Consider the following 26,179-nt stretch of genomic DNA (forward strand, 5'->3'; position numbering starts at 1 on the left):
GTTCTCACAGGGTGGTCGCGAGAGTGTCAGGGTAGGTGTCTAGGTGTTTCCGTTTGTGCAACCACGGTGGAAAGTCCAGACAGTACCTCCACCGTGCGCATTCCCCCTGAATACCTCGATTTGGCGCACGCGTTTTCAAAAACGCAGGCTACAAAGTTACCACCTCATCGGGTGGGGGATTGCGCGATAAACCTCCGGGTAGATGCTGTACCTCCCAGGAGTCATGTATACCCCCTGTCGCAGGCTGAAACGGCGGCTATGGAAACATACGTCACCGAGTCCCTGGGCCAGGGGTATATACGTCCCTCCACTTCACCCGCTTACTTGAGTTTCTTCTTTGTGAAGAAGAAAGACGGCGGTCTGCACCCGTGCATTGATTATCGACCACTGAATAAGGAGACGATCAGATTTAGTTATCCTCTCCCCCTCATTCCATCAGTGATCGAGTCAATGCATGGGGCGCTTCTTCACCAAATTAGATCTCAGGAGTGCATACAACCTGGTGCGTATCCGAGAGGGGGATGAGTGGAAGACAGCATTCAGCACAACCACGGGGCATTATGAAAACCTGGTGATGCCCTACGGTTTGATGAATGCTCCCTCCGTCTTCCAGTCCTTTGTGAACGAGGTGTTTCGGGACATGCTTGGTCACGGTGTGGTGGTCTACATCGATGACATTCTGGTGTATTCCACTACGCGCGCCGAGCATGTGTCCCTGATTCGCAAAGTGCTGGCCCGACTGTTGGAAAATGACCTTCATGCCAAGGCAGAGAAGTGTATGTTTTTCCAGCAGTCCGTCTCCTTCCTCGGATACCGCATTAGCACCTCAGGTGTGGAGATGGAGGGAGATCGCATTTCAGCCGTGTGTAATTGGCCGACTCCAACCACGGTTAAGGAGGTGCAGCGCTACCTTGGCTTCGCCAACTACTATCGGAGGTTTATCCGGGGCTTTGGCAAGGTTACAGCTCCCATTACATCTCTGTTGAAGGGTGGGCCGTCCTGGCTCCACTGGTCTGCTGAGGCTGACCTGGTATTCAGCAGACTGCGGAGTCTGTTCACCTCAGCCCCGGTACTGGCCCACCCCGATCCATCACTACCGTTCGTAGTGGAGGTGGATGCGTCCGAGGTAGGGATAGGCGCTGTCCTGTCTCAACGATCGGGCACGCCACCCAAGCTCCGCCCCTGTGCCTTCTTCTCTAAGAAGCTCAGCCCGGCGGAGCAGAACTACGACGTTGGTGATCGGGAGCTGTTGGCTGTTGTCCGAGCCTTGACCGTGTGGAGGCATTGGCTCGAAGGGGCGAAACACCCTTTCCTCACCTGGATGGACCACCATAACCTGGAGTACATCCGGGCAGCGAGGAGGCTGAATCCTCGCCAGGCCAGGTGGGCCCTATTCTTCACCCGGTTCGATTTTACACTGTCATACATCCCGGGTACGAAGAACGTGAAGGCAGGCACATTGTCACAGCTGTATGACACAGAGGAGAGGCCCAGAGACAACACCCCCATACTCCCGGCCTCCTGCATTGTGGCGCCGGTAGTATGGGCGTTGGACGCGGATATAGAGCAGGCATTACACACAGATTCATCTCCACCTCAGTGTCCAGCTGGGCTGCGGTACGTGCCTGCTCTTATCCGTGATCGGCTGATCTACTGGGCACATACGTCACCCTCCTCTGGTCACCCAGGTATCGGTCGTACAGTGCGCTGCCTGACCGGAAAGTACTGGTGGCCTACCTTGGCTAAGGACGTGAGGGTGTATGTCTTCTCCTGCTCGGTGTGCGCCCAGAGTAAGGCACCTAAGCACCTCCCAGCGGGTAAGTTACAACCTTTACCAGTTCCACAACGACCATGGTCTCACCTAATGTGTTGATTTCCTGACTGATTTTCCCCTCTCCCAAGGTAACACCACCATCCTGGTCGTTGTGGACTGCTTTTCCAAGGCCTGCCGCCTCCTTCCTCTGCCCGGTCTCCCCACGGCTCTGCAAACTGCGGAGGCCCTGTTTACACACGTCTACCGGCACTACGGAGTACCAGAGGATATAGTGTCTGACCGGGGTCCCCAGTTCACATCCAAGGTCTGGAAGGCGTTCATGGAACGCCTGGGGTCCGAGTCTAATGGGCAGTTGGAACGGGTAAATCAGGATGTGGGTAGGTTCTTGTGGTCCTACTGCCAGGACCGGCCGGGGAAGTGGTCAGTGTTCTTGCCATGGGCAGAATATGCCCAGAACTCTCTCCGCCACTCCTCTACTAACCTAACGCCATTCCAATGTGTTTTAGGTTACCAACCGGTTCTGGCACTGTGGCACCATAGGCTCCTGCGGTGGATGACTAGTTTCGGCACGCGGAGGAGACGTGGGATGCCGCCCACGTTCACCTCCAACGTGCCGTGCGTCGTCAGAAGGCTAACGCTGACCGCCACCGCAGTGAGGCCCCAGTCTTCGTACCGGGGGATCGGGTCTGGCTCTCGACCCGGAATCTGCCCCTCCACCTGCCCTGCCGGAAGCTGAGCCCGCGGTTTGTGGGGCCGTTCAAAGTCCTGAGGAGAATCAATGAGGTCACCTATAGGTTATTACGTTATTACGCTTCATGTGTCTCTCCTCAGGCCGGTGGTGGCTAGTCCGCTCCAGGAGTCTGAGGTGCAGGAGGTTCCTCCACCTCCTCTGGACATCGAGGGGGCCCCGGCGTACTCTGTCCGTTCCATTTTGGATTCGAGGCGTCGGGTGGGGGGCCTTCAGTACCTCGTGGAGTGGGAGGGGTACGGTCCGGAGGAACGGTGCTGGGTCCCGGTGAGAGATATCCTCGATCCCTCCCTGTTGTGGGATTTCCACCGTCGCCATCCGGCTCTCCCTGCTCCGCGTCCTCCTGGCCGTCCCCGAGGCCGGGGTCGGCGCGCTGCTGGAGCTGCGCGTCAAGGGGGGGTACTGTCACGACTTCCGCCGAGGCTGCCTCCCTTCCTTGTTCGGGCAGGCTTCGGTGTTCGTCGTCACCGGCTTACTAGCCACTGCCGCTCCATATATCATCATTCCATTTGTCTTGTCTTGTCAATTACACACACCTGGTTCATATCTGTCACACCCTGGCTCTGGGGACTCTATATGTTGAGCCAGGGTGTGTAGATTCTATGTGTTTGTGTTTCTGTGTTTTAGTTCTATGTGTTCTATTTCTATGTTGGCCAGAGTGGTTCCCAATCAGAGGCAACGAGTGTCAGCTGTTGCTGGTTGTCTCTGATTGGGAGCCATATTTATACAGGCTGTTTTCCCACAATAGTTGTGGGATCTTGTTCCGTTTGGTTTGTTCCGTGTTGGTTGTGTTAAACCTAGGACGTCACGTCATCGTTTATTGTTTTGTTCGTATTATCACTAAAGATAATAAAATATGTTTGTTCATCACGCTGCGCCTTGGTCTACTCCGTTCAACGATCGTGACAATATCCCCTCATTAGTCTGTGTATAAGTGTTCCCTCTGCCCCCTTGTCCTTGTGGGTGATTGTTTTATGTGAGTTGAGTGTAGCTACTCGTACCTTGTATTGCCGGGGTAGATTATTCCCCTGTGCCTGTATTTTGTTGTCGCTATCCAGCGCAACTGTGTAGGACGGAATAAACTCTGTATTCAGTGATTTACCCTCCTGTGCCTGACTCCTTCTAATCACACTCATCACAGCTCCAAGTAAGCTTCAGCCAATCTATCAAGTAAAATAAGAGAAAAAAATGTAAGTAGTAATTTTGCTTTGCAGATTAGTTGTGTGAGATCCTCTCACAAACAGTTAGTGTATCTCCAACTCAAGCTACGAAGGAGCTGGCTAATCTTCCTTCATGGCTAATCTTCCTTCACGTCGGCATGGGTGCCGTCCTCGCTCCACAGACGCACCTGGGTCCCACTGAGACAGGGCAGAGGGCACATCAAGGTCAATGTAGTGTAAACACAACCCAATGTTTACATGTTGACATGCTATGTAGCTCAATTAGTAGAGCATGGCGCTTGTAACGGCAGGGTAGTGGGTTCGATCCCCAGGACCACCCATACGTAAAAATGTATGCACACATGACTGTAAGTCGCTTTGGATAAAAGCGTCTGCTAAATGGCATATTATTATTATTATTATTATTATTATTATTATTATTATGTTACATCTAGAGATTAGGAGATATTTATTGTTGTGACTGTGGCGAGATGTGGGATTAATTTTCTCTAGAATGACAATTAATATCATGATCAGCAGCTGCAGATTTTACAGATAGCATGCAGAGTACTGGTGCATTAAATGAATGTCAGTACCAATGAAAATGTTTACTTTATGTGAATAATTAATAAAACCAAACCCACTGAGGTGGAGTAGAGTGTACCACAGATTACAGTAGGGGTGTTGCAGCTTGTTTACCTGTGCACCCCCGCTCCTGGAAGGCAGAGATGAGCTGCTCCAGGGAGGTGAGGGTGCGACCTATGAGCTGTGCTGAGCTCAGGGCCTCCAGGCTGGTTCCACGCTCTCGGTTGTGCTGCATCACCAGGTCATTGATGCAGATGGTGGGGTTGCTGTTGCTGACGTTGAAGCCACAGCCTGGAGTAGGAGATTGTTTAAAGACGTTCATTAAGAACACACTCTTCACCAAGAGTAACATAAAGGACTTTTTATCCAAGCACTGGCATAAACATCAATAAAATCTATCCTTAACTCCAAATTATGATTTAAGGCTAGTTTAGATCATCCATTACACTGCACTGGCATTAACATAAATATAAGAGGATTCTGACCAATGAGGAGATAGAAGGTTGGTCCCATGACTGTTGATGTCACCAGCACTCCTCCAAGCTTCATCAGGTTACCGTAGTAAATGTCATTACCAGGTCAATGTCCTAGAAAGAGACCAAAACTGAGTATGAGATACACAAACATGTATGACAAATAAGTGGCACTCAGAGGTACAATACTTTGCTAGTATATACTGTACAGGTACATAAGTACAAGTATTATGATACAGTATCCACTTAAAAACAAAACTAACTTGTAAGACATAACATGATGCTACACATGGAAACAGTAGATTTCATACTACAAGCTAAAACAGAGATCGAAAAAATATAGTTTTACATGGCCTGTCTGTGAAAGTAATCTGTACAATTGTGCAAATGTAGTGTCTCCATGGGTTCAAAATGCCATGCTGTATATCTGGCAATCTGAGCAGCTCTTCTGAGTCTGACCGGCTTTGAAGGTTAGGTTCTGCCCCATCTGCAGCACATCGCCTAAAACGGCCACCATGTCTGTTTATATTTACCCATAACTCATGCCCCACGTCTACATCTCTACAATGGCTTTGACAGGCCTACAGTACCTCCAAAAATGGCATATCCAGCCAAACCTGGCCTCTCGTCTTGATTAAGATAAATATTTAGGCAAAGTTAGCGTTGGCTGTTATTTCATCACGTCCGGTAATACTTCCTGTGCCATGCGTTGGCCTGTTCTACATGTTGGCTGACTGGCCAGCGCCCATAAACAACTGGGCAGTGTGACACCAGAGTGTTTCTCATCAGACTCCCACACTGCAGTGCATATAGTTTCTCACACACACACAAACACACGCACACACCTGGAAGCAAAATAGGGCCCTTACACCATGTCAAATAAATGTTTAATGAGAAGGGGAGAAAGGAGGGTTCTAGAACAAAACCCTTTGAACAGTGAGTTAGACACACCATTCATTTGGAGAGGGAAGTGCATTGCGCTGAATAGAACAACAAGAAGAGGGACACCTGACCGGCTATGAACAGCTGTGTGAAACCTGGAGCCCTCCCAATGGTATATGTATTAGTGCAGTAAGTCAGGTATTCTAGTGATGTCAGGCTGAAGCTCAGAGACATGGATTGGGATAGGGTGGGTCTATGGCTGTTGCTTGGAGATAGCATGGTGGTACCACGCAGCAGTATGTAGTGTTTGTACCTGGTAACCGGGCAGGGTGCGTACAGCCTCCACCACGGCCAGCACAGCCAGGTGCTGCAGGAAGGGGATTCTCTGGCCCAGTCTGGAGCTCACAGCCACCTGCACATGCACACTGAACATAGCACATCCCAGAGGACTCAGCCACGTGTTCCCCCCGCGGCCTGACACTCACGGCAAATACAACAAAAAAAAGAAAGAGGGAGAGAGAGGAGGCATGATGTAACAATTTTGGTTATTCATTGGGACGAGGTATAACAATTAACCAATGTAAGTGCATTGAGATAGAGAGAGATAGAGCTGTGGTGGAAACTGACCTCTACCCTGGAGTCTGTCGAGCAGCTCCAGCCATTAACCCCATTTCCTCAGGCAGCTGGAGCATCAACCTGGGGAGGACAGGAGGGAAGGAAGAAGAATTGTCAGAAGATGAAAGCGTTGCCTTCACATAACTGATTATAGTGATCGAGTATTATTCATACAATTGCAACACTCTGTAAATGAAACCCTCCAAGATAAATGGTAGTTGAGTAGCTAGTTTAGTCCTGCATTCACTCATTGGTGTCGCTATGAGAAATCATTTTCCAAAGTATTAGGTAGTTGAGGGGGAAGGGCTGAGTCGAGTGGTCCTTCTAGCACTCTCTCTCTCTCTCTCTCACACACACGCACATGCACCCCCCCTGTCTCTGTCCCGTCCCGTCAGTGCCCAGCCCTTAGCCCCTCTGGACTGGAGTTGAACCACTGACCTTCCTATCCCCAGGTGCTCCAGTCAAACAATTCCCCCACCAAAGAAAACAAGTGTCCACTTGACCCCTGTGACACACACACATACACACACACAACACACACAATAACGAGGTGTCAATCAAGGGATCTAATGCTAATTAATCACATAGTCAAAGTAGTCTGCTTCCCTGTGTGTGACGTGTGTCTACTTCAACAACTCACCAAAAACATTGGCCTACTTCAAATGTGATTACTAGTCAAACACAAATAAACAAGCAACTGCCTTTCCATTGAGAGTAAAAAGAGGACTTTGTTGATCGATCATTTTAGAATGTTTCCTCCGTTCTCTCAAGTAGCTTGGCTGCAGGTGCCTGGTAGTTAATGTTTCCTTTCTAGAAGGCCCTGGGCTACTAGTGTCGCGTCGCATGGCCACCCTGCATTAATCACACTCTGTTAAAGATCAACTACTCAGCCAGTAGAGGTGTTAACTCCGCACCTCTCCTTTCACCCCAAACCCACACCACGAATGCCAGACACACACATAGGCCCTGGACACAATCTTATCTTAAACATTTTGTCAGTAAGCTGTCTTTGCCATGTAAGGATGGTGTGTGTATATACACTGTGCAGTGTGTAGAAAATGCACATGAATGTAAGCACACCTAGCTTCAATGACTCTGGAGTCTTTCTGTACTAAACATTGTTATATAGTAAGTACACAAAGACTGACAAGACCCCATGGCCAATGTACACCCTGAGAACCACAAACAAATCCACACTGCCAAAATAGGCAGCGTTTGACAGTTGGATGCGACACACTGTCAATAACCGTGAAGCAAAATATTTGAACAAGCTGTCATCTCCAGAGAAAATGAATTGACCCAGAGGGCTTAGCCAAGAAGCCCTTCATCTACTGGCCCCTTCTCAAAGACTGTGGAGCTGGCAGGGCAGATGAGAGAGAAAGGGAATGTGGGCTTTTCTGATGCAAAGAGGCCGTGTCAGCAAATCAGATTAGAACAGTCCCGTGTTAATCCTCCCAAACTCTGTGGCCAAACAGCCTTCCATCTAAAGAGCCTTGTTTAGGGACAGTGTTTATCAAAGGGATGGTTGGGGCTACTGCCACCACTGATGACTCAATCTAGGACCTAACATATGGTATGTCTAGCTGGATGCTACTAGGGCTCACTTTAATGTAGGGACTTGTTCATTGTGCTTGGATGTACGGCAATGTAGAATTATCACAATACATTTTTTTAAACACATTTTCAAAAAGTGAATCAAAACCAAATAAATCCAATCTCTCAGATGAAAAATGGTAGTCTAGGTGGGTTGGGGAGCTACTGAGCTGCAGACAATAGATATATTTATTGGAGTCATTTCATAATGTTATTGTTAGCTGCAAATCCCTTGACCTATGCAAATATGTCAGAGAGATACATGACGGAGAGCGGTGGAAGCCAAAAAGAGAAATGAGAGAAAATAAAATGTAAAAAAATAGCCAAATTCTGATTTTGCAGATGTAGGAATTTGTCCTCTCAAACTGATAGTAATTAAATTGGACGTGGTGTAATGGCCCGACGGCCAAGAAACTGCCATCACGTGCTCAACAAGGAAAAACCAACAAAAACAAAAAACCTGGGCGGTTGCTGTGTCAAAAAACTGAAGCCTTGGAAATTTCTAGACATAGGGAAAACATGTTTTATTCTGCTGTACTTTATTTGACAAAATAAGATTAATAAAATGGTGAAGGAATAAAAATAAAAGAAGTAGCATGCAATTTATGCTAATCAATGATGAGGATGTTGAGTAACGTTTGGCCATGAACCTGTGATAAGAAAATAGTTTCATGGATGGTTTAGTTTAAAAAAAGGCATGAGATCCTGTATACAGCCATATCATAATAAATATGACACTGCTTATGAATATGAATCTTCCCTCACACAGACACACACACAAGCACACACCTCCCAACAAGGAACGGGGTGGCAGCCGGCTGCTCCCCGTGACGGTGTGTAGCTGCAGTGTGAGCTGTGTGTGTGTGTGAGCTGTGTGTGAGCCCTGTTAGCAGGAGCATGACCTCCCCGTGGCTGAGGCCAGTTAGGAGGTGGCCAGGCTCGCAGCACCGCGCAGAGGCCCTAATTGAGCGCTGCCGCAGTTTGGCAGGACCACCGGAGAACCCTGCGCGCCGCTCCGTGACGATGGCCGCCCCTTCGCCAATCAAGGCATGAGGGGAGGCGAATGGGGGGCCAGGCTAGCTCTCTGGGGTCCTTCAGCCCCAGAAATGAGCTTTTAATAAGAACATCACCGACTTAACAAGGCTAGGAAGACAGGAGCTGACCTTCTCACCAGGCTGCCAGGGTAGCGTTGTCCACCGATAAGTGTCTGATACAGCTGGGGGTGTGGGCAGCGTGTGGGTGTGCACGTGCACTTCAATTTGTGTGTGTTATAGGTGTGTGTGAGTGTGTGTGATTTTACGTTGTTTACAGCCGAGGAGGAAGGTTATGGACTGAGATGCAGTGGGAAGTGGGTGAAATGTACTACTGGTAATGTGAGAAGATGCCATGTAAATAGGAAACCATCTATGCATACTACATCTACAGTCCAAGTGTAGAAAGTTTGAAGCACCTCATGAAAACAACACTGGGATGAATACTCAAAGCACTTTTTAAGGTAGTAAGTGTGACGTAGTGTACACTAAGATTTAGCTCTAGCTGAAGTGTATTGCAATATCCATATGGAAGTCAACATTCACAATTGGCAATATCCCCCCAAATCGTGGACCACTGATTCATATGCTTTGGTAATGGGTAAAAGAAGTGCAAGTCAATTGCTTGCTCCAGCGTCCTTATTAGTCCAATGTCTCAAAAGCAGCTTTAAAAAAAACGGAATTGTAGTCAAAGTAAGGTTACTGTGGTGAGTGGTAGAATTTGTAACCAGAGTGAGAGAGTGCGAAAGAAAGAAAGAAAGAAAGAAAGAAAGAAAGAAAGAAAGAAAGAAAGAAAGAAAGAAAGAAAGAAAGAAAGAAAGAAAGAAAGAAAGAAAGAAAGAAAGAAAGAAAGAAAGAAAGAAAGAAAGAAAGAAAGAAAGAAAGAAAGAAAGAAAGAAAGAAAGAAAGAAAGAAAGAAAGAAAGAAAGAAAGAAAGAAAGAAAGAAAGAAAGAAAGAAAGAAAGAAAGAAAAGAAAGGGAGAGCCACTTCCAGTCTGTCTCTTCCAGCCCAGCAGTGAGTCCCAGACTGGTCCAGTCTCCACTATAGAGTCAGTAGACAGCCCAGCAACAGAGAGAGGAGAAAGAAAAGCTGCATTGTCCCAAAGCTGGGAACCAAAATGAGCCGTTTCTGGGTGGAGGGTGTTTTACCCCCCAAATGTCTCTTTTTCAGGGGCTTTGTCCCCTCTGAAATCAGTTCCCCCTTCTCTCCCTGGGCCAGCTTAGCATTGCAAACCAGCATCAAATTAATTTCTGCAACGCAAATATGAGATCAGCAACGGATAACACAAAACATCTCACTCCTAAACATGGTAATGCTCTTATATGCTCAATGGGAGGTTGTCAATTAAGGAGGTGGTGGGGGGTATGGGTGTTTGTGTGTGTTTGCGCGTGTACATGTATATGAGTGCGTAGAAGCAAGTGCATGTGCGTGTATGTGTGTGTGTGCTTGAGTGAAGAGCCATCTCTAATAAGGGCCAGCTCAGCCAGTCCAGGGCTGTAAAGCTTGGGGGGCTAATGCATTCCTCTAGAAAGTTAATCTCATTTTGAAAGCACATCCACGGAGCGCCGTTGCCGCTGGCTCAGAGAAAAGACCAAATGCATTAGAAACATTCTCAATAACGTCCACAAAGAGGGAGGGAAAAGGCCCACAATTAGCAATTAGACAGCTACAATGGCGGGGCTTTCACCTGCAAGTGAAACAAATGGACAAGGAAACTCTCCTCTCCCTGAACAGAGTAAGAGCAGAGGAGAGAAAATGAAGTGGGAGACAAAAGACGAGGAGTTAATTCACACTGTTTTAGATGAGAAACCTCATGGTCTATACTGAAGGGAATCAACAAGTACTTCAGATAATTTGGATGGTGGTGTCTGTACTGCTGCAATAAGAAATATAAAAACTCCCCATGCAAGTGTAAGTAAGTACAGTGCCTTCGGAAAGTATTCATACCCTTCACTTATTCTACATTTTGCTACAGCCTGAATTCCCCAAAACAAAATTTCACTCATCTACGCACAATACCTCATAATGACGACGTGAAACATGTTTTTAGACATTTTTGAAAATGTATTTAAAATGAAATAAGTGAAATAAGTATTCACACTCCTGAGTCAATACATGTTAGAATCACCATTGGCAGTGATTACAGCTGTGAGTCTTTCTGGGTAAGTCTCTAAGTGCTTTCCACACCTGGATTGTACAATATTTGCACATTATTCTTTAAAAATTCTTCAAGCTCTGTCAAGTTGGTTGTTGATCATTGCTATGCAGCCATTTTCAAGTCTTACCATAGATTTTCAAGCCGATTTAAGTCAAAACTGTAACTAGGCCACTCAGGAACATTCAACATGCTTGGTAAGCAACTCCAGTGTATATTTGGCCTTGTGTTTTAGGTTACTATCCTGCTGAAAGGTGAATTTGTCTCCCAGTGTCTGTTGGAAAGCAGACTGAACCAGGTTTTCCTCTAGGATTTTGCCTGTGCTTAGCTCTATTCCATTTATTTTTATCCTAAAAAACTCAGATGATAAGCATACCCATAACATGATACAGCCACCACCACGCTTCAAAACAGAAGAGTGGTATTCTAGTGCCTTATTGCAGACAGGATGCATGTTTTGGAATATTTGTATTCTGTACAGGCTTCCTTCTTTTCACTCTGTGAATTAGTTTAATGTTGTGGAGTAACTACAATGTTGTTGATCCATCCTCAGTTTTCTCCTATCACAGCTATGTAACTGTTATTTATTTTTTATTTTATTTTACCCCCTTTTTCTCCCCAATTCTGTTCTTGTATCATCGCTGCAACTCCCCAACAGGCTCGGGAGGCGAAGGTCGAGTCATGCGTCCTCCGAAACATGACCCGCCAAACCGCGCTTCTTAACACTTGCCAGCTTAACCCGGAAGCCAGCCGCACCAATGTGTCAGAGGAAACACTGTTCACCTGATGACCGAGGTCAGCCTGCAGGCGCCCGGCCCGCCACAAGGAGTCACTAGAACGCAATGAGCCAAGCAAAGCCCGCCCAGCCAAACCCTCCCCTAACCCGGACGACGCTGGGCCAATTGTGCGCCGCCCTATGGGACTCCTGATCACGGCCGGTTGTGATACAGCCCGGGATCGCACCCGGGTCTGTAGTGACGCTTCTAGCACTGCGATGCAGTGCCTTAGACTGCTGCGCCACTTGGGAGGCCACCATGTAACTGTTTTAAAATCACCATTGGCATCATGGTGAAATCCCTGAGCGGTTTCCTTCCTTGCCGACAACTGAGTTAGGAAGGACGCCTGTATCTTTGTAGTGACTGGGTGTATTGATACACCATCCAAAGTGTAATTAATAACTTCTCCATGCTCAAAGGGATATTCAATGTATGTTTTTATTTGTCTACCCATCTACCAATAGTTGCCCTTCTTTGCGAGGCATTGGAAAACCTCCCTGGTCTTTGTGGTTGAATCTGTGTTTGAAATTCACTGCTCGACTGAGGGACCTTACAGATAATTGTATGTGTGGAGTACAGAGATGAGGTAGTCATTCAAAAATCATGTTAAACACTATTATTGCACACAGAGTGAGTCCATGCAACTTATTATGTGACTTGTGTGAATACTTTCGGAAGGTACTGTAAATAGCCTTACACGAGCCTTGGCTTGTGCGAGCCGGAGCGGCTCATAGGAGCAGGAGCTCATCTCCCGTTTCTGTAGCGTGAAGCAGCCTGATGTACAAGTACACCCTCTGGACCTTACCCCCAATCGATCTCCTTAATGCTTAGTGCCAAGCAGAGATGCACCAGGTCCCATTTTTACAGTATTTGGTATGACTCGGCTGGGGATTGCACTTCGAAGCTTCCAATCTCAGGGCGGACACTCTAACCCAGGGGTTCCCAAACTTTCTTGGCCCGCGAATCCATTTTGATACAAAAAATGTTTCACGACCCCACCATGTAAACAAAGTGATGTAAACAAAGGCCAATATCTACTTTTTTAATTGGGGCTATGACAGTCTATTACAAATCAGTCTGACAGTACTTCAATCTGAAGGAATAATGGTTTGAAGTGACTGAAATGCATCAGAAAGGCATTGGAAAGTTCAGAAGATCATCAGGCAAGAATTTTGATGATGTTCTTTTTCCCCCAGTCTGATTTAAAGCCTGGTCTTGTCCACTCAGTTCTAATGAGTCCTGCGCGGCTTGTTGCAGTGTAGAGGGAAACAGAAGACACATACGTGTTCTTGAGAGTCTTATCTTTCAGTGATAGGGTCATAATATTTTGTAGCTTAAACCATTGAAAAGATAGAGCCACATTTGTAGGAAGAAAACAGAAACTGCTCCGTTTATTACAACCGCATCTAGCAGCAACCGGAGGTTTCAGAGTTTCTCTCGCGACCAAATTTTCAAATTAGGCAACCCCACATTGGGTCGTGACACCTGGTTTGGGAAACGCTGCTCTAACCACAAGGCCAGTGTACTGCTGCAATAAGAATGCAACGTCTCCATGAGCCAACAAACATGCGACTCTGACAAAAAACTGTATTCATAATATGAAATAAATTCTTGCATGTCTTTAAGCAAGACGGATTGCACGCCTCCCTCCAATCTATCTGGGTTGCTGGCGGCCTGCTTCCCCCTGAGCCCGGGCCTGTAGCACAAAACAGCTGTGTTGCTCTAGGTTGGTCTCCTCAAATCAGCAGCATGGCCCTGATTGGGTACAGCAGCAGCCACATGTGCAGGGACTCCCTCCTCAACCTGCACCATGCACCAACACACACTCTTTCCCCTCCCTCTCTCAACCTCTCTCTCTCACTCCCTCCCTCTCTCCATACACTTTAACCTGTTGGATGAAAAACAATGCAAGTCTTAAGACCTCAGGCGAACAGTTACAGGTCCACTACTGTTAAACCTGAAAGAGCAATACCTTCAAGTAGGGAGAGGAAAGGCAAAAAGGGATTAAGATAAAGAGAGAGGCAGAAACAGGGGTAAAGAGCAAGAGAGAGAGAGTGAGAGAAAGAAAGAGAGAGCGAGAGACAGGTAGAGTGAAAGAGAGACTCTGAGTGCCAACACTGCAGCAGCAGTAACCCCTACTACTCCATCACCAGCTCCATCCAGCAGCAGCATCCATTTCATCGCCGCTGACCAGGCCTGGCCCATTGTCCAGCTCATAATTACAAGCCCAGAACAAAGACATTACAAAGTAGCACGTCTGGGGATGAAAGAGGGGACCAACTCTCCCAGGAGAAGAGCAGGGTCCTTTTAAATCTGGCCAGGCTTTTGTGTGGCTGACCAGACCAGAGATAGGCTCCCAGGGCTTTGTTCCCAGAGGGGTCACTTACCCAGGGCCAAGGGGTCAGAGGATAAATGGCCACCAGCCAAGTCATCTGTGGGACAAGTGGGGAGGAGTGGTAACTCACACCCCACTAGACTGACACATAGACAGGGTGTGTGTGTGTGTCCCGGATTAGTGTAAAGGCCCAGTTGCTTACCTTGTTTTTGTGGGTATGGTGGGGGAACATTGTATATTTTTTTAACAGCTAACTTCCTGCAATTCTACACATTTTGTCATGGGGCAAAGAGAAACATGTGCAGTTTAATAGTTAATATCATGCTATTCTACACATTTTGCCATGAGGCTGAGAGAAAATGTTGCTGTTTTCCTGCAACTCTACACATTTAGCTGCGGGGGCTGCGGGGTTGTGTGGTACGCCAGTGAGGGGTGGGGGGTTATACTTCACACATCACACATAGCAGACAGAAAGGGGATTTTCAGCCCTCAGTAGACCTAGGGTTGAAGATTTGCTGTCTTGGTTCTTCTCAAACACCAGATGAAGACAGTCACAGGGAATGGCTGTTGTGTTGGCAAATAAAGAGCAACCCGTTTTTGACCACACTGACATGGATGACTGCCTCCATGTTTCAGAAATCATTACACTAACTTTCAGACAATGTCAAAATTAATTTATTTGACTGGATTTTCTTTTCCGATAATAAAACTTTAATTCAAATATAACTCATCAGGCAGAGTGATATAAGTCGTTTATTGGGGGATATTTTACTGAAAGCCATTTCCCAAAAAGAACTCTCCCATCCAATCCCCCAGATCAAAATATCTCATATTAAGAGATAATTTCTGCCGTCGATGCTCATTTCCACAACTGGATTTGCCGTGGTTAGTTTAAGCAAGTTTGCATTGATCATCCGCCGGCAAAAAGTGATGGTCAATAGGAGAGGAAAAACTAATCTGTAAATGTGATTAATTGAGCTAATCCTGTTTCCTCAAAGAGCGGTGCAAATTATCATTTAAAAAAAACACCCTTGGAGGTGTTCAATTGGAGGCGTCGTCAATTACTGAGGGCAGACGAGGGCGGGATATCCTCTTTTCCCTGACTCTGCTGGACCAGGCTAGACTGGCCCTTAAATGGCCCTAATAGAGCTTCAATCAGAAACGCCACTCTTTAGAACATAGGGAGAGACGCCACTTGATGTCTCTCTTTAGAGCTAGTGCTTTTTTGTGATGTCTTTGTTTTAGGACCTACAGTGCCTTCAGAAAGTATTCATACCCCTTGACTTATTCCACATTTTGTTGTGTTACAGCCTGAATTCAAAATGGATTAAATAGATGTTTTCCCTCACCCATCTACACACAATACCTCGTAATGACAGTGAAAACATGTTCTAATAATTTTTTTCACATTTATTGAAAATGAAATACAGAAATATCTCATTTACATAAGTATTCACACCCCTGAGTCAATACTTTGTAAATGCACCTTTGACAGCGATTACAGCTGTGAGACTTTCTGGGTAAGTCTCTAAGAGCTTTCCACACCTGGATTGTGCAACATTTGCCCATTATTTAAGTTAAAACATTCACTTTCTTCTTTGTAAGAAACTCCAGTGTAGATTTGGCCTTGTGTTTTAGGTTATTTTCCTGCTGAAAGGTGAATACATCTCCCAATGTCTGGTGGAAAGCAGACTGAACCAGGTTTTCCTCTAGGATTTTGCCTGTGCTTAGCTCCATTACGTTTATTTCTTATACTAAAAAACTCCCCAGTCCTTAACGATTACAAGCATACCCATACTCCCGAGTGGCGCAGTGGTCTGAGGCACTGCATCTCAGTGCAAAATACATCACTACAGACCCTGGTTTGATTCCAGGCTCTATCACAACTGGCCGTGATTGAAAGTCCCATAGGGCGGTGCACAATTGGCCCAGCGTCGTCTGGGTTTGGCCGAGGTAGGCCGTCATTGTAAATAAGAATTTGTTCTTAACTGACTTGCCTAGTTAAATAAAAAAATAACATGATGCAGCCACCACTATGCTTGTAAATATGGAGACGCTTTGTATTCAGGACATAAAGTTAATTGCTTTGCCACATTTTTGCAGTATTACTTTAGTGCCTTGTTGCAAACAGGATGCCGTCTTTTCACTCTGTCAATTAGGATAATATTGTGGAGTAACTACAATGTTGTTGACCCATCCCTATCACAGCCATTAAACTCTGTAACTGTTTTAAAGTCACCATTGGCCTCATGGTGAAATCCCTGAGCGGTTTCCTTCCTCTCCAGCAACTGAGTTAGGAAGGACGCCTGTATCTTTGTAGAGACTGGTACACCATCCAAAGTGTAAATAATAACTTATCCATGCTCAAAGGGATATTCAATGTCTGCTTTTTTATTTTTACCCATCTACCAAAAGGTGCCCATCTTTGCGAGGCATTGGAAAACCTCCCTGGTCTTTGTGGTTGAAATTCACTGCTCGACTAAGGGACCTTACAGATAATTGTATGTGTGGGGTGCAGAGATGAGGTTGTCATTCAAAAATCATGTTAAACACAACGTATTAAGTGACTTGTTAAGCACATCTTTACTTATTTACGCTTGCCATAACAAAGAGGTTGAATACTTTTCAGCTTTTCATTTTTTATTAATTTGTAAACATTTCTAAAAAGCACAGTTCCACTTTGACATTATGGGGTATTGTGTGTAGGCCAGTGGGGGAAAAAAAACTATATTTAATCAATTTTAAATTTAGGCTGTAACAACAAAATGTGGAAAAAGTCAAGGGGGTGTGAATACTTTCTGAAGGCACTGTATGTCTTGGAGAGGATGCCGGTCTTTCCTTGGAGCTTGTGTTTTCATGACATAGGTAGAACCTTTAAGCTATAAAAGCAATGACAGTCGCACACTCCATATATATAACCTCCCAGTAATTAATTGGGTAAAAAACCACCAACGTTTCGGCATCACTGTGCCTTCTTCAGGGTAATGTCATGAATGCTTGAATCAGGTTATATAGACAAACAGTGCAATTAGTGCAACCAATGACAATAGTGAGGGGTGTGTCGTAATTGCTAGGTTGATCAGAATGAATTGAGTGAAACTGTTAAAAGACAATAGCCCACAGCATATTGAATATATTATGCCATTGTTATCATTAGCATTAGCATAACATTAGCATCAACATACATTATTGTTTCATTTAATTTCACCTATATATATTAAAATATTTCCAATTTGATTAAAATCTTTTGGTTCAACCACAATGCATAATAAGCATTATCAACAGAATATATTGGGTGTATGCTGCTAAGCTGTAGAAAGAATACATTAATTTACAATAGCTGTTCACAGAAAATATAATTGGTCATAAGAAGGGCCTGAGATCAAAGTCAATATTCAGACCACTAGGGGTCAATGTTTTTAAATAGGATATCCAGTAGCCCTACCTCTGTAGTAGTAGGGTCTCGATGTTACCTCCTCTCCTTGGTAGAGCAACATGCTCAATGCCTGTGTATTTAAGGGAGGAGATGGGATGGTTAGCTTCAACAAAGTGAGCTGCTACTGGATAGTGTTCTTACACCTGATTGAGCTGCGGTGTTCAGCTATGCATTGTTTTAATTGTATTTTCATTTGTCCTACGTAGGCTTTCCCACATGTACAGGTGATGAGATAGATTACTCCCTTTGTCTTGAATGAGATGATACACCTAACAGGGATTTTTCTACCTTTCTCACAGAAAGTGTTGAGCCCATATTCTCCTACTCCCTGATCATGATACCTATTGAATTTCTGACAAAAAAATATGTTCATAATGTTAACTCCTCTATGACTTGTTCATGTGTCCCGGAGGGTTTGTTTCTCTATTCTCCCACTTGTGCAAGTGTGTGTGTGTGTGTATGTCTCTCGCTCTCCTTCTCCACTTGAACTCTTCTCTGAAGCCTGTGCCCTGCAAGGCCCTCTCCTCTAGCCTGACCTGCAGACTCCAGCTCCTTAGCATGCCGACTCACTGGAGATGTAAACTTTAATGCCAGCCTGCCATGCCAGATGTTCACCAGAATATGAAATGAGGACTTTAGGCATCTGCTTACAATTTTAGATAATTGCAGGTAGAGCATGCAAGGTCAATTGGACCAATTAGATTTTTATGTACAAACCTGCTGCTGCAGTTATGGGGCGTCCATTTTCTCTCTCTTTCTCACTCGCTCTCCCGCTCTCGTTTTCCCCTGCACAAGGTTTGTATTTTTCACAGGAAACAGGACCTTAATTCCATACAGTGTCGGTTTGGATTTTGGATTCTCTGTCAAAACAAACAGTGATTGCCAGGGCTTTGGCCCGACAACTGGGCCGCTTTAACCAGAAGAGCCCCTTGTTCGCCATGTTTGTCTTATTCCCACTTCCAGAGGAGGAAGGTGTTTTGCTCCCATTAGCTAAACACGGTCCTGTTTATATCCCTGCAACTCAAACCAAATATGTGGTGGGTTTTCACTGCTAAATTACACTGCTGGTGGTCATCTTTCAAGTCATAATGTTTTGAAATTATCTCAAATTCAGAAAGTCAAGCATATGCCGTTGGTGGTAATGAAGGATAAAATAATTTCTCTCGCTCAAACAAAACTAACTGAGAAGTATGATAAATGATAAACCACATTATAGAACACTGAGGACATTTTCAGAGGAAATATTCAGTTTGCATTTTACATCCATCACTTGTGCCTCTCACCAGACCAAACCTTTGTATAGCGAGAAAAAGAGAAGAAGTTAGAGGAGAGAAAAAGTGGGCCCTTGGGTTTTTCTCTACGGACCTGCTGCCTGGACTGGGATAGAGAGAGAAGGAAGGAGAGACCGCCGGACAAAAGTAAGTGTGGCGCTCCAGGCGCTAGGATCAGGTTCACCAGAGCAGGAAAAGCATCATTATGGCTCTCAGGACCCAGTGGAGTAGCGTTCAGGAACACCATGGGGTCTTATCCCACCTCGTTCACAAATAAACACTTCCACGCCATTAACAACCAGCCTGGCAGCCAATTGGCCTTAACAAAACAGGCTCTTTAAATGACTATTGGATGCAGAATGCGCCTCCCCAGTGCACTTCGAGGAAGATGTCTGTCTAGGTGAGGGGTTGCTACCGATCTGTCTTGATGCCACACACCACCATCAACAAATTTTTCGGACTATCAAAAAATACGGCAAACTAGTGAACCGACACCGTTATGCCACTGTTTTCACAGTCTGATTGACTGTGACCAAAATACAATAAAATAATAAAGATTACTAAAATGCGACAAGAAGCAAAGATATGTGCAAGATATCAGCATCGTTGTGTCTCAAAGGCTTTTGGTCTGACGTCATGAGATGTTCTTTTGACTGTATCATTTTGTAGCGAATTTAGTAGAGATTGAAAAACATATATATACAAGATGACTGTGGGACTGTGATGGGTATCTATCATCTATGATCAGTCTGTATGAGAAGTGTTAGAAAGTAGAGTGTGAGTGTGTAGCGGTGGGGTTAGTGAGTGTGTAGCGGAGGGGTTAGTGAGTGTGTAGCGGTGGGGTTAGTGAGTGTGTAGCGGTGGGGTTAGTGAGTGTGTAGCGGTGGGGTTAGTGAGTGTGTAGCAGTGGGGTTAGTGAGTGTGTAGCGGTGGGGTTAGTGAGTGTGTAGCGATGGGGTTAGTGAGTGTGTAGCGGTGGGGTTAGTGAGTGTGTAGCGGTGGGGTTAGTGAGTGTGTAGCAGAGGGGTTAGTGAGTGTGTAGCGGAGGGGTTAGTGAGTGTGTAGCGGAGGGGTTAGTGAGTGTGTAGCGGAGGGGTTAGTGAGTGTGTAGCGGAGGGGTTAGTGAGTGTGTAGCGGAGGGGTCCGTGAGTGTGTAACCTGCCAACTGGCTTCCAGCTTGGTTGTGACCTTGTGAGAACACTATTCTCTGTCTTCGGGCCGGCCTATTATTAGCTGCTGCTGGCCAAAAGCACTAATACTCTGGACAAACATACCGCCTCCCCCCTGAGCTCAGACCTGACCTGGCCGTCAATATAGTCCCCCCACCCCAACCACCAAATACCAACCCCCCTATACCAACCCCCTATCTTCATCAGCTCCCTCAGCCAATGATCCAGGCACTTTACCCCCCCACCAATTCCCCTTTTATTAATCTCCCCTTCAATGGCCCACTATTTATCCACCCCAATAAAAGAAAATCTCAACCATTGAGTTGAAGAACTGATTAATCTATAATTAAAGCTGTGTTTGGGGAATACATATATATATAGATATATATAATGTATTATATTATTATTAGCTTTTATATATTTATAAGGTTATTTAATTCTCTGGATTTTGCTTCCCACTGCTTTTACCAATATACTTGTGAAATAAAATATTGATTAAGAATGTTTAAAAATGTGCAAATGGATTGTAAAGTTTACCTGGAAATTATACATATTATAGCCTTCGATTAAATAAACTTCAGTTGATGAGGAAGAGGTGCAAAAAATAGTGATCCTTTTTATTGCATACTAAAAGATATGCATACAACAATGGCATCATTCTGTAGAAAAATAAGGTTAAAAAACTAAACGTTCTAAAACACTCAATCATGTTTTGTTGTTGCTTGAGTAATACATTGGTCAGAACATTTCTTGCACGTGGTAAGTAATTTGAAATTACATTTCCTTGCCAACACTGACCACTCCACCACCATAAAAAAGCATTTACATAGGAATGTGCAGCTAATTGCCGTTTTATGCCAGTTCAATTATTGGCATGAATTATTCAGCCTATTTTCACTTCCTGTCTTTCTTTGGCTTATAACAGGGAAAAAATAAATCTGCTCTATGGACGAATAACTTATTCGTTTTGCACTTACTGTACTCTTGGCCCGTGGGTCCTTTCCTCACCCTCCCTGCGTTGAAAATAGTCCCCCTTTTGTGAATTAAATAAACACTTTATAATAAAGGAAACGCTTATTAAATCCAGTGTACTGGTGGACCTCCAAAGAAAACTGCAAGCTATACTTGAGTAGCTCCTATACTGTCATGTATCAGTCGTACAGTATTCCACTACCACCTGCACAAAAACAAGCCCCACATCTAAGAGCACAGGCCAGCAAATTCATTGAGAAAAGCATGTTGTACAGACAAAATAAAGACCTATTGAGTATGACTGAGAGTCACACATACTTGATACCTACTGTAGTTTCACTATCATCACCAGTCCATATCATAATGCCAAAATACACTCAACACTGGGTAGGCGGCCAGTTGCCTATATGGTTGGTGTCAGTGAGGGTTATATTGACATTACCAGGGCTGTGTTCATTATGGCACAGCGTAGAAAAAGCGTTTTGCACCGGAAAACGAAAACGAGAGTTCATTATTGGACAAGTACAGATAATACCTCCCTGTTTCATTCCGTTTTGGAGTTTTCTTCCATTCGGTGCTTAATAATGAACACAACCCAGGTGCTCCCTTTTGATAGGAGCAAGTGCAGTCCAGGTAAACAATGGCAATCCCTTCACAGTCATCCTATGATTTCCAATAATAGACAGAACTCCATACACTTGACAGAACTCCATACGCTTGAGGGATAGGATCAAAAAATATTTTAAAAAATCCAACAAGAGGTTTTCCTCTAGAATAATACCACTTAATCAAGACTGGCGACCATCTGGAAATTAAAACGCTGAAAAATCAGAGGGAGAGAAATCAAAACTCTAAACTGGAGACTTCGTTACCTTACAACCTTAATGACAACACTGTCAGTTCCAATCATTTCAGCGCAGGTCCAGAATCCATTTTTCAAACTTTATGACAGCTCTAATAGCTTCCACCTGTTCCTGGGATCCCGCCTGTTGACTGGCAAGTTCCCAGTGAGATGTGGGGATGTAGACAAAGACCTCTATTAGGTGCTGTCTGCCTCTGCTACAGTGAGGTCACTCAGCCATTAAATTAGTTCCAGCCCAGCAGACTGCCCCCCAACCCACAGCATGGTTGGTGGACCAACCACCATCTCTCTCTACGTCGCATTCGCTTTCTCTCTCTCTTTTTTATCACTCTATCACTCTCTCCTGATCCCCTGTAATGGTGCAGATGCTGCTCTCGCTGCACTGCTGTCTCAAAACTTCACTTTCATTTAGACACCACTACTAATCCCAGAATCACCTCGTGGCACTACGCTGACAAGGGTATCACAGTGCGTATGTCATTGTATATGTCAATGTTCATTTAACAATGCTTGTAAACTCAACATCTACCACTCACACCCGCTAAGCCCCGGATGCTAACTAGAGATATGAGTGCAGCCAACTCGTACTTCTGCGTAAATCATTGATTGACGTCAATGGAGAGTTCTGTGAAACTTCAAGTTGGACTAAGTCTTAGGTTAGAATTTGGCCCTTGCTGACCGGCTACCCCCCTCCCTCCCTGTCCCAGAGCAAAGTGCAGGTAACATTACCCCAATAGCAGGTCCATGGTGGTGGGGGTGACCTGTGTGTAGAGCAGGGTGCGCCCCAGCGTGTGGGTCTCCAGGTGCTGGCTGTAGGTCTGCAGGCTGAACTGCTTGCAGTTCTGGAACTCTGGGGGGTCCGTGACCAGGGCCAGGATCCCCTCGGGCAGCAGGGGGGGCCCAGCCTGGAGATCCACACTGTGGACCACTTTGAGGGAGGCCTTGGAGGACTTGAGCAGCCTCTCGTTGTCCACTTGTGTGTGCAGCCAATTCAGGAAGTTAGTCCTGCGCTCCTGGAGACACAGAGGAAGAGAAGGCCTGTGTGATGAGTAACTGAAGGAATCCTAGGTTTTAATTTCATTCATGAGTTACAGTGATATGGTCATATTTCGTCATATCATATGGCTCCCATCCTTCCATGAAAACATACACGACATTTCCAAAAGTATGTGGACATCTGCTCGTCGAACATCTCATTCCAAAATCATGGGCATTAATATGGAGTTGGTCCCCCTTTGCTGCTATAACAGCCTCCACTCTTCTGGGAAGGCTTTCCACTTAATGTTGGAACATTGCTGTGGGGACTTGCTTCCATTCAGCCACAAGAGCATTAGTGAGGTCGGGAAATGATGTTGGGCGATTAGGCCTGGCTCGCAGTCGTTGTTCCAATTAATCCCAAAGGTGTTCGATGCGGTTGAGGTCAGGGCTCTGTGCAGGCCAGTGAAGTTCTTCCACACCGATCTCGACAAACCATAATTTTTTGTTGTTGTAATTTTACCCCCTTTTTCTCCACAATTTTGTGATATCCAATTGCAATCCAATTACAATCTTGTCTCATCGCTGCAACTCCCCAACAGGCTCGGGAGAGCCGAAGGTCGAGTCATGCGTACTCCGAAACATGACCCGCCAAGCTGCACTGCTTCTTAACACCTGCTCGCTTAACCCGGAAGCCAGCAGCACCAATGTGTCGGAGGAAACACTGTTCAACTGACTTAACCCGGAACGAACCCGAGGCTGTAGTGACCCCTCAACACCGTGATGCAGTGCCTTAGACCGCTGCGCCACTCGGGAGGCCCTTCAACAAATCATTTCTGTATGGACCTCACTTTGTGCACGGGAGCATTGTCATGCTGAAACAGGAAAGGGCTTTCTTCAAACTGTTGCCACAAAGTTGGAAGCACAGAATCGTCTAGAATGTAATTGTATGCTGTAGCGTTAAGATTTCATATCACTGGAACTAAGGGGCCGAGCCCGAACCATGAAAAACAGCTGTCGTGTATTGAGATTATGACTATTTTGGAGGAACAAGGAATGTTGTTTAGGTTAGTATCAGAAGGCAATGTTTTAGGTGTAATACCACATACCACAGACAGGAGGTGGGTTGTAGACAGGGGAGACTGGTGATTGGCCAGAAGAGGGGGCATCATTGTTTATAAATAGGGGGGAAAATGACGGAGAGGGTAGAGCAAGCAGCCATTCTGAGGCGTCACTCTCCGGGTGTCATGTCACCTGTTACTCATGCTGAAGCTTGTGATCTGAATAAACCTTATGATCGACGTTCAGTATGAGCAGACTCTTTAATTGATGGTAACACCTACGATTGACGTATACTACAAATGGAGGCTCCGCTGAGATATTGATTGCATCGTTATTGGTCCCTTTCCTGGATTCGCGAGTTGACTACTGTTCAAGCCGGCTAAAGGTGAGATTATTCACAAACTTTGGACACTAGTCATTTCGTTGATTGGGGAGAGGGCTTTGACGGTGTACAGTTAAAAGTACTTGGGTCGTTATTGAGGTATGGTGTTGCTGTTAACTGGGAGTCTGAACGAAAATATTTTAAATTTGGTTGATGTGTAAACGCTGTTTACAACAATGGATTGTACAAATGGATTGGTAGAGAATAAATGTTGGGAGATATCTGCATAATTAGAGCACCGTGAATCTGGAAAAGACCTCGAGGAGGCGATTCCCTAGGGATGGGCTACAAATCCTGGGCTTAGTTAGACTGAATCAGGTTGATTCCTTAAGCGGGAATTATGAAGTGAATTGGTGTATTTATGTTATACTTCTCCTCTGGCCGACGGGAAATTGGTTGGGGGTAACCGCTTGATATGAGATTCATCTTTCAAGGCAACAAAAAGTTAGATGGAGATATTATTGATAATCATGGACAATGATTGGGCCGCGGTGCGGGGTGTTCATTTGTATAGCTAGTAGGCCGCAGTTGGCTAGAGGCTGAAGCTAAGGCTGGGTTGTTTCAGGCCACGTGGTACATCGTGGCTAAATGCTGATGTTAATGCTTAAGGCTAACGGCTAATTGTGTTTTGTGCCACGGTGTACCTTAGGCTAAGCTAAAGGCTAATGCTACAGGCTAATTGTGTTGCGTGCTACATGCTAACGGATATCCTTAGAGATTCCATTGCGATGGATTAAAGTCTCTTAAACTTGTCACTGTCTGTAAGTCAGGTTGTATGTTTTGTGAGCGCTGTTAAATGTTGTTTGACTATAAGGGGAAATGGGAATTACAGCTGGACTGGTATTATTCTGTTTGGGGAGAGAGAAGAGAGAATCTTTCTTCCACGGTGAAAAGGGTTTTTTGAATGGTTGTGCGCATGCGTTTAATTTTGCGACACTATACTACAGAAAGGGGAGTTTATGGCACGAGATTAGGGAACGTTTTGTTTTACGGCACTAAACGACACCACGAGGGGATGCTGAAACTCAAGCATGAGGTTAAAATGATATTTGCGCATGCGTGGATTTCTGTAAAACAACACATTGGTTAAACTGCAGGGGGAGACAGAGGAACACAGACGACGGAACAAATACGCATAAAGAGATTTTAACACGATGATTCTAGTTTAAACTGCGATTGGTTAAAGATGAAACTTGTTTTGTAGCCTATTGAATTTATAAATTAAATGTATGGTAACGGATTATAATAGAGTGAATTAAATAATTAAATAACGAATAAAAATAAAGGTTTTTGGGCGAGCTATTTAGTTTTGAGTTTAGTCTTACAGTGAATAATGTAGAACAAACGAATATTGAATGGTTGGAAATACTCAGTGACTGCATTAACGACTAAAATGTTATGTTGTGTCTTTGTTCTTCTGTCATATGAGAGGAACGCTAAGCGAGAGGCGAGAGGAGATACAGGAAGTGCTGGCTGCGTCACATGACGTGACAAGGTGTGAGGCAGACGAGAGGATCAGATCAGGCTAGTACACAAAATCAATTTAAAGAAATGTGATAAAATGACGATTTTGCATAAGCTTGGCAAACTGATTCATTAAAAATTGCATTTTGGAAGCTGTGTATCACTGGGGTTTAATTACAGATGTGTTGGGAATCCAGGATGGATTGAGGATTCTTCTGTAAATTTATGATAATTAGAGCTAATAGAGCAAGGGGTTATGGGAATTGGAGTATTGAAGGGTTGTAAGGTTAGAAGGCTTTGTTTATGGGTATTTTAGTCTGAAGATGACTAACTTGCATTTACTTGCATTTGATGGGTTGTGGTAATATACTCAACACTAATGGATAAGTTGGTGACATAGGATATAGGAATAAAAATTGGGTTTAATTATTCAGGATTTATTTGGAGTTGTTAGGGTT

At 45.0% G+C, this 26,179-nt stretch overlaps 1 pseudogene; it reads right to left on the reverse strand.

Annotated features, from left to right (window-relative positions):
- Nucleotides 1-3,819: 3,819 nt before the first annotated feature.
- LOC121578874 overlaps nt 3,820-26,179 on the reverse strand; it is a 40,319-nt pseudogene continuing 17,959 nt past the window's right edge.

This window comes from Coregonus clupeaformis, chromosome 13, assembly GCF_020615455.1.
Source record: "Coregonus clupeaformis isolate EN_2021a chromosome 13, ASM2061545v1, whole genome shotgun sequence".
Classification (NCBI taxonomy): Eukaryota; Metazoa; Chordata; class Actinopteri; order Salmoniformes; family Salmonidae; genus Coregonus; species Coregonus clupeaformis.